The 17,005-nt window shown below is 46.1% G+C and overlaps 1 pseudogene; it reads right to left on the reverse strand.

Annotated features, from left to right (window-relative positions):
• Positions 1-501: 501 nt before the first annotated feature.
• LOC146871254 (protein arginine N-methyltransferase 5-like) overlaps positions 502-17,005 on the reverse strand; it is a 239,506-nt pseudogene continuing 223,002 nt past the window's right edge.

Consider the following 17,005-nt stretch of genomic DNA (forward strand, 5'->3'; position numbering starts at 1 on the left):
TCATAGGACGATAGGCAGCGCATTCCACAGACCCCGGAACCCAGGCCTCTTTTATTGCAGTACCGCTGTTTAGCACATAACTGGCAAGAATGGAATGGTCTGCCCTCAGCATTCGTTCTTTAAAAGTGACTTTAATGCCCCTAGTCTCTACGACAGGGGGTACAGCAGTTACAAAACGAAGCACGCTTTGGGAACGTGCATTGCAAGAATTACAAGGTTCATCATTGTGCTCAGAGGCGGATTAGACCGCTACAAAATCTTTCTGCTGGTAGTTCCCAAGAAAACCTTAACCAGTTGAATTGTATCCACCACATATGTAACATTCTGTTAGTAGGCAAGTTTCAAAATAGGTTCATGGGATGTTCTGCCAACAGTGCACCTCAAGCATTTATGAGAAGATGGGCCCAGCGAATAGATCAGGAAGGATCGGACCTGGTGCAGTTAAATCCACAGCTGGGGTTTAAAACACAAGATCCCGGCATGACTGCTTTTGCACTAGAGTTGAGATCTGTGGTGCCAGTTGAATTTTGGGCGGGCAGAGTACATGCACTACTGACCAATGGTGTAAGAGCGTCCAGTTGGATTGTGGATAGCAGAACAGGAAGGCGAAGTAACTGCCCACTCGTACCACACCTTCTTAGAGTTGTTGCAGCGCCAGAAACACACACAGACCTTGTCACCTTTTGAAAGCATGATGGCTTGCTGCAAGAAAAGAGGATGGAGTAGCCCCCACCAAAGGTTAGTCAAACAAACAGCTAAGTGAAAATTGTGAAAACGAAGCAAAGATCAAACACTTCTTTTACCGAAGACCATCCCCACCTCCAAACCCCTATGATTTGATAAACTCAGAACAGTGCTGAAACAATAATAATCTAGATTTTACACACAGTAGAGGAGAGGGTCGTTACAGTGATCTACAATCAAGTTTCTCTCATTCCTTAAATCTTCTTTATTAAATCCACCTATGCATTACTTTATCTTGGCATTTCATTGTGCTATTAGAGTCCTTACCTTAATGGGAAAAAGGATGGGGAACCAGGAGAACATCCCCGGGGAATGAGTTTCTGGACGAATACCTAAAAGACAAGAAAAGGACACAGGCAGATCTGTTAAAAGGAGTCCAACAACACTGAAAATGACCACAATGCAAATCAAGATGCCGACTCAACCAATGTCACCCGACCACGTAGCTAGCTCTGCAAAGCAAATCAGCTTGCACCAAACCCAACCATAAAGTCTTCCCAACCATAGCTGCACGAGGTCATACTTACTGAGGGTGACATCCTTGTACAAAACGGTCTCAAAATAGCCAGAGAAGCCATGCAGGACAGTGTTGAGCTCCACGGAATACTCAAGTGCCTTGAACCGATTGTTGTCTACAACGGCATCTAGAGATGTAGTCAGTAGGGAAGGAGGAGGTTAGAGGAAAACATGAGCAAAACGACTGTGGAGGAAGCTAATTACAGCCTCAATGTAGAAAAGTCTGCTGGGTGGCAAAACAGATTATCAGTATTATTTCAGGAGAGAGGGAAGTAAAAAATAGAAGTGACTAAAAACAGTCTCTAGAAAAACTGAATGAACATACAACTGACCTTTGTTAGGGTTGCAGAAAGTAAAGCAAGACAGAGGATCAGCAGCTGGTGAAAATTGTGCAGCCGGACAACATATGGCATCTCAAATTGAGCCTGTCTAAGAAAAAAACCCAGTCGGACATTAAATTCCCCACACACAGGCCAAGACTCCTTCAGCCTCCAAACACAAGAGAAGGCAGCAACAACTTTTTGGACTGTGTATCCCCATATCAGGTTTCTGTTGAGTGATGGTAAGGTAAAACATATTGCAGGTATTGAAAATCAACACCGCCTCTTTAATGGACATCTATATAAAGTTGGATGTAAGATCAGCAAGAGGCTAAGAGCTCCTTTTCTCACCTCAGGGTCTCGGTCTTTCTCTCGACACGATTGCACCTCGTTGTACAGCTCCGACGAGGAGATGGGTGCCAAGAACGATGTGTACTCGCTGGGGATGCTACCGCCATCCTCTACAAAACAATAACACTTGCAACTTAAGAATTATGGGGCATATTTACAAGCAGGCGATAAAAAATTATCGCTGCTTTTACGGCCGTTTTCGGCCGAAAAGCGGCGATAATTTTATCGCCTAATTAGCAAGGCCACGCTAACGCGTGAAACCTTGCTTTAGCGTCAGGATTCCTAACGCCCAGCTTTGCATCTCTAATGAGATGCAAAGTGGGCGTTCCTGACCTAACATGACAGGAGAAATGTCACTAAGCGACATTTCTCCTATCATCAAGCCGCACGCTATGAAGCATAGCGGCAAGAAAAGTAGCGATAACCCCTGTTATCGCTACTTTCCTTACGCCTGCTTCAGGACTGACTTAGCCATGATATCCTATGGAAGGTGGATATCATGGCTAAGTTTGTGAGTCCCTATCAGCAAGCTAACTCCACATTGCGTGAGATTATCGCTGGGTTTCCAGCGATAATCTCACGTTAGGCAGTTAGCGTGAGGATTTTTATCGCTTTTGAGATAAGCGTCGCTAATAGCATGCTATCTCAGCGATAAAAATCCACGTTACCCGGCGATAATTATCCTCACGCTAAGAAAGCTGAGCGATAATTATCGCAGGGTGTTGCTGATATGCCCCTATATTCGACTCCACAATCACACCCTAAAGAAACAGACAGCCTAATATTGCTTGAAAAAGTGGTGCCATCATTACATACATATTGTTGACTCCCATATATTTTCCACAGTGGGCTCAACTGTGAATAATTTTTATAAAAACGTGGACCCATAATGTACCTCCACCAATAGTGGAGGATATGGAGAGGATTGGTGGCAGGTAATTGGTTGTGCCTAGTTACAGACGTATGTGACCTACAGTTAGAGAGGCTGCCTAAAGACCCTTCTGATTTAAAAATCTAGTCAGTTCACTCCAACTTGAATCCCTGCCTTCCCAAGATTGTGGCATAAAGTACACGGATGACCAAATGACAGCTGGATAATAACTTGCCTATTGTGGATAATATATGCAGCTCAGCATAAAATCTGGTATCTCTTGCAAGTTACTTTTTCATCCATTAAGCATACAACAACATACTTGCATTTCATTCCCCTGGGTCCCTGCTGGAAAATTGGTTGGCTAGGGGACTAATCACTACCACTGCCCTGCTCAATTAGATTTCCATCCAATACAATAAACCTACCTGTCACCCCCTCTCCCCCCCCCCACTTCTTCCTTCCCTTTGGAGCTGGTAGTCACGTGGCAACCAGGATCACTTTGCCTAGACCTTCAAGCTCAAATTTACTAAACCACTTTGCTGGTTTTGACCAGCCCATCGTAAATGTCTGTGTGACTGAAAAGCCCAAGTAAATGCCCAATGCAGACTATACATAATACAGAAAGCTTATACTATCCATCTGTGCTCCCAAAGCAGGACGATTAGAAACCCGTGCTGAGGATTTACCATGTCTGTACTTCAAAAGGCGAGCCTGCCTACAGTAGCAAAGAAAGGTATTGTCTGCTGTCATCTTCCCTAAGAGCTGGATTGAGCAGTAGGTTCTGGAAAGAAGAGCAATGCTGTGAGCCACTTTAAAGAAATGCACTGCCCATTGAGAAAATTAGCAGAGCCCGGATTTAGAAGCAATGAAGTACGAGGCTCAACTGGCTGAAATTCTTAAGTACGGCTCTCAGACCGAGCAAGCCCAGCGATAAGTGTGCTGACCACAATAACTCCAACAAGCATTGGCATAGCCAATTGGTCTCACTTTTGAGGCCTTATACAGTGTTTAGCCATGCAACAGTTGATGTTGTTGCACCAAGGGTATTGTGCTGGATAACTAAACACTTATAAGGTCCAAAGGTGAGACCTATTGGCTATGCCAATGCTTGTTTCCCTTTACTTTTTTTATTTTGCACAGCAGACCTCACTGCTATGCAATATGTATTAAAGTAAAAAACACTTTCACGCGGTTAACCCTTGCCGTTTCATATTTGAATTTTTCCATTGACTTTTAGTCACTTTGCGCAGCATGTTCTAATAGATAACTATATCCCAGATGCCTCGTTTAATAGTCGTCTTTAAGACCCTAACTTGAGCGACGGACTTTGACATGCAATATCATATAGTGCTAGCAAACGGGTCATAAGGCTTTAATAGCACCACCCTGGTGTTTCAAGTGTCTGAGCTTTTGTTGGCAGTTTTTGAGGAAAGACTGAGGGAGTGTATCTGGTACTTCTGTAGTAGAGTAGTACACAGGTGAAATGTGCGCCCTCTGCCTTGTGTGAATTGAAAGTTCATAATTATGTTCCTGTGTTAACGTGTAAAAGTGAGTGTAGGAGAGTAGGATCTGCACTTATGTTGCCCTCACTTTTTTTTCTGATGTTTACACTGGTTTCTGGCAATAGTCTGGCTGGGACCCTGCTAATCAGGGCCCCAGCCTCTCTGTTCTCTCTAAACAACTTGGAGTGCATATTAGATGCACTAGTGATTGGATACTGTGGTACCTTATGAGCCCCTAGTATATGGTACCTTAGGTACCAAGGGCATAGGTACTTCACAGGCCTACCAGGGGCTGAAGCATGTATTATGCCGCCCCTGGGAAGCAGACTAAATCTGACTCCAGAGGCCTGCTACTGCAGCCTGGGTGAGGTAGTGTTAGCACTCTTCACTGAGGTATAGGTTCCCTATATCTCTACCTGCACACACATATAAACCTATCAGTCACCCCTAAGGAAGGCCCTAACAATCCTGAGGGCAGGGTGCTTGGTTTCCATGTGAGGGGGTGCCTCTGCCTGAGCAGAGGCCCTCTGCAGCTCTCAGAGTCCATTCTCTGTGGCTGTTTGTGGATGCAGTTAAACCATATACTCTTAAGTCCATATAACCTAGCGGTAAATGCTAACTTTGGAATGACTGCATCAAAACATGTCGTGTTTGGTGTCAAACGCTTTGGAATCATACCCCCACACCAGTAACTGGCGTGGGAGTATTATCCTACCCTTCTAGAGGGATAGACATGTACCCACTGTGGAAACACATTAGAATCCTGAAGAGCCCTGGCATCACAAAATGGATGCCACCAGCACAGACACTGGCCTGCCCTCCTGCTGCTGACCGAAACTCGCAGTGGAGGAGGCCCAACAATAGGTATCCTGTCACAGGAAGGTGTAACCACCTTCCAGATAGGATTTAGTGTATTGGGGCTGGGTGGGTGCACTCCTAGAGTGCTTTGAAGTCCTGCACTGGGGGAGCAGTAGGCTCCTCTGTGCATATGCCAGCTCAAACCGGTTCAGGGACTACCAGCCACTGCTCTGGTGCGAAACTGGACAAAGGGAAGTGGGTGTAGCCATCCACTACCCTGACCCTCCCATAGGTGGGGTCATAGAGCTAGTCCCTCCCTTCCTTCTAATATAAGTTAGGGAACCCTTGCCATTGCAAACTAGAGATCCCTGGATGACGCTCTGAAGAATCCCGGACCTTCGACTTTCCACTACCTTTGGAAGACTGAAGAATCTCCCTTGGAGTCAAGGAGTGACTCCCCTGCTTGGCAGGCACCAAAACTTTGCATCAACGGTCGCAAACTTTCCCGCTCCCGCCAGAGTCGGAAGTCCCTGCAGCCTCGGAAGTGGATTTTCTGACTTCTCCAAGGCCATCGTGAGTTCCCAGTGAAGCTGAGGCAAGTGGACCCCACGAGTGATGAGGAACAGCAAAACCCGGGTACCGTGCACTATTGTCGAGTGCAACCCCATCACGATGTTCTACGAACTTGTGCATTGGACCACGTGTGGTCCAAGCCTCCAGTAGGATTTCCTCTGAAGATCAGAGGCCTACCTTGTCCCGAGTGACCGTGGGCTCCTGGTGAGTGAATCCTCCTGAGGCGTCTTCGCGATCCCTTGCCGTGTGGCTTGTGTGTCCCCAGAAGACTTTTCTACATAACCAAAGAGCTCCCCTGGTTGCTCCAGGCCTGCCCTGACTTACCTTCGCTGGGTGAGTCCCTCAGACCTTGCTGGTCTGCACCGCTGACTTTCTTCACTTTCCATGAGACTTGCTGTTGCCAAGGCTTGTTGGCTCCAATCCGGTTGCCGACATGTCAGTAAGCTGCAGACTTCATGGGACACGCCAAATCCAGCTCCTGGTCATCGTTGACACCTCCTGGACCTCGTGGCTGAAGAGTCAAGACACCCATGATCACCTGAAATCACCCGACTACTGTGGGCATCCAGCTTCCTGGCCCCGGGTCACTGGCAAGTGACTTTGAACACTGTCTCCTCTGCTTTCAGGTCTTCTTTCTTCTGAATCCAGCCTTGGATTCCACCGGACACTTCTCCTGTCTTCACAAGCAGCAAGTCTTCTTTGGGTCCCATTGAAAACGACGCCGTGACCCGACACCAAAAGACACCTATGCACCCGGCTTCCCTGGGTGAGGTAACTCCAGCACTACGGTGCTCCTGTGGGTGTTGGCTCTATAACTACTTACCCTGTAAGTGACTTGCTTGTAGACTCTCCCGAAGTATCCTAAAACTTTAAAATTCCAACCGCGACTTGCTCCATTGAAGTCTATTGGGATCCGCGGCTGTGTTCTCACACTGCATGCGTCTCCCGTGGGTCCTTTACTTACCTGCCTTGGGTGGATTAGTGAGGACCCAGCGCTTCTGAAGGCCCTAGGCCTTGTCACTCCTCAAGTCGATATCCCTAAACCTCTTTTTTAGTATATGGTCTGGTATGCCCCTAGGGCCCCAGCCATATTTGTGCTTAACTTGTTGTGAAATGTTGATTTGTGCATAGGTCCTTGACTTCTAATCTCATGAAGAGATTGATAGAGTGTGTTATAAATAAATACATATATATTTTATCTATCCCTGTGTGGTGTCCTTTCATTTAGTGATTCAAGAGGTTATAAGGTAAAACAAGCTGCTTTACATTCCTCTAAAGACTGAGCCTGAAGGCTGCTCTCCACAGCTACCACTAGGATAGCTTTCTTAAAAAGGTTGTCTTAAACCTATCTACCATAAGAGTCGAATTGTACTGGTGCAAGGTGGCCACTTTAACTAGTGACCAGCATATACCAGGCCAACTTCTCACAGTGAGCAGTCACATCCTGTGTAGGTGGACCTTTGAAAAAACGCAGCTTTCGTACTAAAGAGTAATTATGCGGGGAGAAATTATTCGGAACTCACGTAAAGTGCTCTTGCCGCATGTGAAGACGAACTCTACTCACAGTCCCTTCATTCTTTGACAGCTGGTGTAAGCGGCCTCGTGCACCTGTTTGCAGTCCCAGCAGAACTAGCCAAACCCTCACTGTCCTTCAGCGCGTGCGCGCCTCTCACAGCCCGCACTAACAAACCACTTGCATATTTGACACGTCACTCGTGATTACTGCCCAGTTTCCTAACTTTAGGAATGTAGCAGTAGCAGATGTCCGATGTGTTGTAAATAACCACAGACTGTGCTGAAAAAGAAGCTTCTGAGTGAGTGCCGCCTTTCTCCGGACATTACTAGTATCACGTTGTCTCGCGCGCTAACCTCCTCTTCACCTCGCTACAACCCGCGGCCGGAATCATGTTTACTCTGTGGGGCTGATGTGGTTTCAGTGGCTGCTGAAAGTGTGATTTGGTTCCAGCCGCATCAGACAACCGGCGAAACCGGTTCCTGCACTTTTTTTGTCGCGCTACAGCACACCAGGGCATCTCTATTCCTCTTCATGCTTGCAGGATGCGCACAAAGGCCTGGGAGGGGTGGGGCAGCGGGAAGGGCTGGGGCTACGCTGCTTGCAAGCAAATACGATCGGGCAGCTGTATTATTCAGTACGAGCACTTGCAGGACGCGCACAAAGGCCTGGGAGGGGTGGGGGAGCGGGAAGGGCTGGGGCTACACTGCTTGCAAGCTGATACGATCGGGCAGCTGTATTATTCAGTATGAGCAGTGCCATGGTACAGACAAGCAAGGGAGGGCAAGGGTGAGAGCGAGAGTAGAGGAATGTCAACAAGTGCGCGTGGCCGTGCTAATTGAAAACAGATGGCCCCTGCTCGCTCCCGCAAGGTGGATTTTCTTAACTCAATCCTACACCACCAACAATAGGCGATTCAGAATGTTCCTTTTTTTTTAAAAAAAAAATATCTGCATGGGTTTTGAGCTGTATTACGACATAATTCATCTGACGGCCACACTAAGGCTTGCTTTACTTGACCATCAAGCAGGGATCCAAAGCACTGAACTGTTGACTGTCCAAGCCCCTTTCAGATGCCTTTGATTTGGCTGCCTCTCCCCCCTAAATCCCAGGCTACAAGGAAGGCTGTCTGTCTTGGGCTCCAAAATCTGGAATGGGCAGCATCTGGAAATGCAACAACAAAAAAAGCTGAAAACCATTGCCATTTTGCTGATCCTGCTCCTTCTCTGTCTTCTTTTAGTAAGGCGCTGCCGTTCTGGGTTTATCAGGGTTTAAAACAATGTTTTGTTCCTGAACTTAAAATCTAGGTCCTAGCACTAACTGGAGAAACTAGTGGGTTCCTTAGCCCCAGACGTGTCCACAGCCACATCAACAAAAATCTTGGCCACAACCAGCCTGTTTCAAGAGAAGGCCACTGAAGTAACAAAAAGGAGTTGAGGAGTGCACAAGTGTACTTTGGGCCCTATCTGGTCACATCCCTGAACAAAGTCCTAACAGGCAGACAGATCACAGTACCTCCGTCAATTGCACTCTTAAGTCTCAATATTGGACTTGGGTGGGATCCCTGTTACGGTTTAAGTTCAATGATTTTTGGACTGTTGTGGGCCGAAAAAAAAACAACTGAGTTGTCAAGCTTTTCATATAGAGTCACAGAGATCTATGGTGCAAAGCAGACAGATCAAATCCATTTGAATGCACAGAGCTCAACTCTCAAAGCTTTTTCTGAAGAGTAGGTGTCTTATTAAAGACATCAGTGTGACTTCCTAATGAGTGTTAAGGAGTAAGATATTTTTACAACTAACATTTTGGAAATCAAACCTGTTGTATAGTACTGTCTGGCAAGTCAGTCCCACTGCCTGATGGCTTCGTAAACATACACTAGCCACACCACTGAGCTAGACTGGAGTCGATTGAAACAATTTGACAATTCACCCAGTGGACAGTAGTAAATAGCGAAAAACGTATTTGTTTTTCCAGCACATAAATGCAACAACATTTGGAATGATCACTTTGTCCTATTTCGTTTACAGTGTTAATCCCGTTTTTAACTGCCCCATTTATTCACCTGGGAAACTAATGTGCTAGCCCTGGATGGACATTGAGCTTTTGGGGTTTTATATACTACGCCATTCTGTATCGGAGTTTCTAACTTCTCCATGTCCTTGAATAGGCCTTTACTTTTTTACCCCTATACAGTCAATTGTCCCAAGGGAATATCTTAAAATATTTAATTAGACACCAACCGGCACTGGTGTCCCTTAGATATTGACACTGCCAGGACACAGAGCCCACCTCACTACCAACCTTTCCGGAGCACACATTCACATCAAAAAGGGCCCAGTCCTAGAAGTAACTTCCTTGATGTAGGAAAGTGGGTTTCTGTTGCAGTAACCCCCCACTTTTTGCCAGACTACTGATGCACTTTTTCTTGGTGTGCCCTGGGTCCCTGCCAATCAGGTTCCCAGGGCCTGTGTTCTTTCCCCAAAACTAACCCAATTGGCATCTCTGGCCACAGGTCAGCCCCTGGTAAATGGTACCATAGGTACCCAGGGCACTGTGACCAGGAAAGGCCTGCAAGGGCTGCAGCACTTATTGTGCCACCCTTAGAGGCCCGGTACCTTTACACACACATTCTGCCTTTGCAGGCAGCATGTTTTGATGCAGAACAAAGTAAGGAGTCAACATGGCACACATCCCTGTGTGCCATGCCTACAACCCACTGCCCTGGCATAGATCATTCACCCCTCTAGCTGGGTGCCCTATGCCAGCAGTGAGGGTACAGGCGCATGAGCCCTGTACCCCTACAGTGTCTAAGCCAATTCATAGGCATGGTAAGTGCAGTGCTGCCATTAAGAGTATATGATGCTGGGAGCTTGTCATTACGAACTCCACAGCACCATAATGGCTACATTGAAAACTGAGAAGTTTGGTATCAAACTTCTCAGCCCATTAAACCCACACTGATGCCAGTGTGGGATTTAATGAAAAATGCACACAGAGGGCATCTCAGAGATGCCCCCTGAAAAACGACCAGCCTCTGGTGGGTTCCCTGACTGGTACACACCAGCCTGCCACCACGAGACATGTTTCTGGACCCCTAGGGTTTGAGGCTATGCTCCCTGAGCCCAGAAACAAAGCCTTTCCTGGGCGAGGTGTTCACACCTCCCCCAGGCCAGGAAGAGCCATCTGTGGCAGGGGAGCTTCAAAGGCCTGGCAGCCTTTGTAATGCGGCCCCCAGCCTCTCCTGCTAGCATGAGCAGGCCCCCTTCCTGTCCCCCCTTCCTTTCGCAGGAAGACGGGCGGGAAAAACTAGCCTGCCCAGGAGGTGTGCCCACCTCTGTCAACTCCACCCCTCAGGTGGGGGAGGTGAGGTGAAGCCCACTCTCCAGTGCTCGCCATCTTGCAGATGGCAGGCACTCCCCAATCAGGACTAGGGATTGTGCTCACTCCCCCACGTGGGGTGAGCACACCAAGGGTGTAGTCACCCTAAGGTCAGTAGCCCATTGGCTACTGACCTCAAGACCCCTAAAACGCCCCCTAAATTCAGTATTTAGGGTCAGCCCTGAACCAAGAGGGCAGATTCCCGCAACCTAAGAAGACAAGCATTGGCATAGCCAATAGGTTTCACTTTTGGGACCTTATAAGTATTTGGTTATGCAGCACAATATCCTTGGTGCAACAACATCAACTGTTGCATGGCTAAACACTTAAAAGGTTCCAAAGGCGAGACATATTGGCTATGTCAATGTTTGTTCTTTTCTGCAGAAAAATCCTCATCCTCAAAAGTATCAACATAATTACAAAAATACTCTTTACGTTCCATCTAAGGAATAGAAGGTTCACCGTTATCTGAAAGAAATGGCTGCGGATTTGTTAAATTCAGTTAATTTAAAGCACACATTGACAGTTGCGCAAAACTACTTATGATACACTGCCTTAACACAAAGCTTTAATAATATTCAGCTTACACTACAAAGTAAATGCTTTAAGGTTTTAAAGATGTTAAAACTGAAATCAGTCTGTTATGTTCAAGCTGTTTTCCTGATAGGTCAAAATATATTGCCACTATGTGTCACAAACCAGAACTATTAAGAACCAGTAGTGGTAGGCAGGATTATAAACAAACATTTTACCAGTTAACCAAAATTCTTTTGTTTTTTGTTTACAGCTACTACTGTTACTGAGAAGGCATACACTCCCAAAGTCTTCTTGCTTTCAAAAGACCCCAGCAGTGAGCTCCTACTTTCCAATTACCTCAGTACTGAGCAGACACATTTCTTGCCTGGAGATACACGTGTGCCACCCCTTCATCACACGCGCCACAGTTACCAAGACGTCGTACGCTTCTCCGTGAATGCGCTGACATGGCAATAATTCCCGCTGCCCAGACTCCAACGTTAGCTACCACTCTGGATGCTCGGATTGTTACATAGCATGACGCATTCACTTTATAACGTAGCATGCCATACGTGAGACAACTCGCCCGAGCCGAACTCATACATGAGCATCAGTGGCTCGCATAGTCAGCCTCTATGGAACGCAGCGAGCTGGCAGTGACGTCACGGCGTCTGGTCAGGTCCACTGGTTCAAAGTTGTCCGCTGTCAGGCCGTAGCTATTCATGAGTCGACACCCACTGCCAAATCAGATTAGCTATGTCTTCGAAAGAGCTGTACAGCAGATTTCGAAATCTAGGCCAGCTGCCTCTGTGTGGTGAGGTTGCACACGGCTATGTAAATTCATTCCTGTAGGTTCGGATCAGAAAACTTCACTGCATATAGGGCTACATACCGATCATCACCAATTCTGTTGTAAAAGACTCCATGATACTGAAGTAGGTTCATAAGTAAGTTTCTTCCATACAGTCCTATAGACGTCGTTCCACGGCATCCAGATAATAACTGCTGTTGACTTTCCAACTGTTTAACTGCCATCTTCAGAACATATGCATAACAGGTACTTTACTCAACCAATGGTAATACATGGAATGTTACATACCTCATAGTGACATGCCGCCAGCTAGCTCATGCTATAACATTACAACAGTTACTAGCTTGACAAATCAACTTAGATATAGCCACCCTCTCAGCCATCATCCAAGATGCATCCCACCTTATCAATGGCGAACACCAAAGAAGAAGCATTCCTACACCTAAAAAAAAAAAAAAGTTCAAAACAATGAACCTCTTACCGCCTGTTCTGGTTTTACTACTTGAAAGTCCAAGACCCTGTTATTATGCTCTTCGGTAAGGTAAGGTAATTAGAAGTGACAGACTGAGTATGGTCATATGCTGGTTTACTCTCAGGGAACGTTGTAATTCTGTGCTCCTTTGTGATACAGGAAATGCAAATATATGCATGCGTACTCTCAATCCAGATCATGTTGCCCTCTATTCATTCAATTCAAAGGAAATGTATTCACAGTAGGAAAAAAGTTACTTTTAAAGAGGTATATTTCTGGTAATGCTTCTAGATCTAGATAAAACAAAAGTGAATTTTGAGAACGTGAACTGCGGGGCAGCGAAGTATGTTCCGAGGTAGAGTGGGTTGGTTGAGATGGATTACTGTTAAGAACCAGCTCATGCTATAACATCACAAAAGTTACTAGCATTACAAATCAACTTAGACATAGCCACTCTCTGAGCCATCATCCGAGATGCATCCCACCTCATCAAAGGAGAACACTAAACAAGCATTGGCAGCGCGCACGAGACGCCATATGTGGTGGGGAGGGGGAGAAACGGGAGTAGTGCGCGCGCGGCCAAAGCTTGGAAAATAAGCATTGGCTGCGTAACGCGGGCGGAAAAAGTGAAAGCTCCAGATGGCGCCTCAGGCGCTGAAAGCTGCCGGCTGCGCGCGTGAACGCAAGCGCTAGGCCGTGTGGCAGCACATCAAAAACCCGTACACTAAATGTCTCGACCAGATCAGCGCATGCGCTGGATCAGGCGAGACCTAAAAAAGGACAAAAGAAGACGCCCTGAAGAGGAGACTGAAGAGAACAACTGACTTGGCCTCAGCCCTCCCGGCCCGTCTGCAGTTTCCAGAGATCCTCCGCCAAAAATAGTCTTGTCCTGCAGCTAGCGACCTCCAGAACCCCTGGGAGGACTGACTGCCTTCAACAAAGACCGGATCTCCTTTGAACAGCAGCCCTGTTCAAAAGAAACTCAAAAAACAGACTCTGAGCCTGCTGAGGACAAAAAAAAAACGACGCCTGGAACTACCACTGCACCCGTCACCTACGGCCCGAGTTAGAGTGGCCCACTGGTCCCAGCGAGGTCCCCCAGCACTCCAGAGTCCGAGTCCACTGTGGGTTGACCACTCCAGGACTCCCCGACGTCGCCTGCAGCCTCTGCACAGAGACCCCCCCAACTGCGAGTGGCCCGGGAGGTGAAATCAGACCTCAAAAGACACCCCTGCATCCAGCCGCCCTGCGCCCTGGAGAAAAGAACTAGAGGTACACCTACACTCTGAGCCCTCCAACTTACCTGCCCAGCTGTTGGTTCCTCCCAGAAGTCTTCCTGGACCGAGCCTGAAGCTGAAAACCAAAAACCGAAAATCCCTATTGAAAACAACAGGGCACCCAACACCAAAACAGCACTCTGCACCTGGCCGCGCCAGTGCCGCTGAGGGTGCACTTTTTGTGCCTACTTGGTTCCCTATTTGCCCTGACCTAAATCCTAGGAGCTTGGCTCCCACAACCCTGTGGCCTGCTTGCCAGCAGCCACCAACCGGAGCCCCACTATCCTCCATAGGATAACATTGGGCCTCACCACTCTGCACCCGGCCGCCCTAGTGCCACTGGGGGTGCAACAACAGTGCATCACTGACCCTGGGGGACCCCTGAGTCTTGCCCCAGAACCCAAACTCCAAAGACCGAATACTTACCTCGAAACCGATAACCTGATTTTTCTCATAGGATAATATTGACACTTTTTCTCCCAAAAAGTGTCGACTTTTGAAAACTAAGAACATTCTTTAAAAATCGCACAAATAACCTAACCGAATTTCTCAACTGTTTGCAGGAAAGGTCCCAGTGCTGAACCTAGGTGTCCAGCACTGAGTAAGAAAAGTAACTTACCTGTGAATTGAATTTCCTTCCATTGGATAACATTGGTGGTTGAAATACAAGAATATTCTTTAAAAATTGTACAAACTACAAAAACGTAATTACTTACCTGTTTTAAGTAAATGTCCCAGTGCTGAACCTAGGAGTCCAGCATTGGATTACAAAAGTAACGCAAAAGTAACTTTACATGCATTTACTTTAAAAAGCCATTCATTTCAATGTACTGCATTTACTAAGTATTGCAACCTACTGCATCCCCTATAAATCAAATCAAGTATAATCTTCATTGCTTTTTAAAACTGTTGACAACAAGTAACTTATTACTGAAAAGAATTGAATGCTTACCTGCATCAGGCTTGCTTGGTTCTAATAAAATAACAATATATTTTTTTATGAAAAAAACAATTGGCCTAGAGTTCAGACTCGAGTGTGTGAGACCTTTCGCTGACTGAGTGTGTACATCAAATGCTGTACACTGTCCTCTGATACTGCCTTACTGCTCGACCAAGCTACCACTTTAGAGAGGAAGGTTCTATCGAACTTTAACCTCTGCCAAACCTCTGGGGACTGTGGACTCTATACACACTGAACCTCACTTTGGTGCAGTATATATTGAGCCAGTTTCTTACACTTGACTGAAGTAAAAAATTATTTCTTTCCATGCTTGTTCACTTCTTCGCGTGTAAGTAGTCAGTTATCCCACTTCATCCTCTCTCATGCCTGGGATGAGAGGTGTTCCCATACACCGAGCTAGGTCTGCCAGGGAAAAAGTCTCTTCAGGCGGTTATCTTCAAAGATTACATAATACTGTGTACACCCAACAAGACGTCAAGCCAGACCCAGTGGAGGTGAAGCAAACGCTTTTCTCTAGTGTGGGCAGACCTCCAAAACGTGCCTCTATTTCCTTTTCTCATGCAGACCAAGGTACCTCTGATGCAGCATTCCATGGGGGGGGGTGTACGCACACACACACACACACGCACGCACACATACATACACACACACACACACACATTTCCTGAAATAGCTTGGAAGACTTTGGGAGTGCACTACAGTGGGTTCATCCCATGCAAAAGCACCGAAAAGTTAGACTTGGGACTCGAACAGCTTTTTAAAAACAGACAAGTGAGAAGAGTTGCAAATGCTGGACGGATAACTTCGCTTACCGTTACAAACCTTTGTCAGCACAACCAAGTCGTCAAACATTTCCCCAACCTCTGTCTGTTATGACAAAAGTCCTCTGAATAACTGACTGCCTTGAGCTCACATGTTATTCATGTTGGCATGAGTTTCCTTTACTGTTAATCTGTTTTCTTTGATAGCTCGACTTACTTGATGCATCAAGTTTTTGATTGTACAGAATTCCATGCTTTTTGGGACACTGAAGCTTTTCAATAATATTGATGCTTCTAAATCTGCTTTGGTTGTTGCTAGGTTTTGCTTTTGCAAACAGGGTCGAGGGGTGTCTTCCAGGATGATCATCTTTAATCTAATCTACTTTGAGAACACTGATTCAAGTAATATAATTGGGAAGCTGTTGGAACTGGTGTTGTTAAGTATACAAGCAGGGAAAAGCCGTGCAAGATATGACGTTATCATAGTGGTGAAGAAGGAGAACATGGAGGATGGAGGGGTCTATACCTGAAGGCCTTTTAAAGGTGGGCTTGAAAATTGGGACATTCTACAAGGCCAGGCATGCTGTAACAAAGGGGTACCAAGTCATATAAAGGTGAAGATGATGAGCACTCGTGGAGAGGTAGCTGTCAAACAATTTGAAATGGAGGAAGAAAACAAGTTACTTACCTGTAACTACAGTTATCCAGTATTGGTATCTTTCATAGATTCACATGCCTGAATCATTCCCCGTCGCCGAGGCGGGAGTCCCACGGTAAATTACAAAAGTAGTGCCATAAGTAAATAACAGTAGTAGGCTAAAAGAAAAAGGCCTAAGGCCTAAATCGTTGAAGCCTATCTACATCATTATAGTAAAAAGAACCAAAAGTTAGCTCCAACCACCCTCTAGAACACTCTCAGCAGAGTCAGTTCTCCTCAGATTTTCTTAGCACAAGTGGGAAGTAAGATTCCCCAATCATAAAGAACTGACTCGCCGGGGAGGAGGGTGGGTGCATGTGAATCTATGAAAGATACCAATACTGGATAACTGTAGTTACAGGTAAGTAACTTGTTTTCTTAGCCAGTATTGGGGTATCTTTCATAGATTCACATGCCTGAATCAGAGTAGCAAGCAGTAAGCAAAATGTATTGTCGTTTGCGGATGGTGGGAGACAGTGTTCATAAACTCCCAAATTGCATCCACAATGGCTGAGAAATGTTAAAATAACCAAGCCTTTAAGAAATCAAACTCCATATTAAAAGACATTACCAAAATAATGCATGAATACATCAAGATTAACACAGATATATATATATATATCCAGATCTTTAAACATATAAACATGTATGTTACATGAAACATGGTAGCATATAAAAGAGAAGAAGGACCTGAATCTGACCTTAATGAAAGAGATGGCATAGGACCGCCTGTCCAACAGCTGCATCATCTTGTTGCGCAGATAGAAGACAGTAATGCTTCGTGAACGTGTGGACATTTTTCCATGTCGTAGCACGACAGATATTTTCTAGAGTCACTGCAGCAAACAATGCTGTAGAAGCTGCCACAGTCCATGTAGAATGAGCTTTCGCTTTCCTCTGTAAAGGTTTGTTGGCCTTGTCATGGCAGAAATGAATCG

Source organism: Triturus cristatus, chromosome 1_1 (genome assembly GCF_964204655.1).
Source record: "Triturus cristatus chromosome 1_1, aTriCri1.1, whole genome shotgun sequence".
NCBI lineage: Eukaryota > Metazoa > Chordata > Amphibia > Caudata > Salamandridae > Triturus > Triturus cristatus.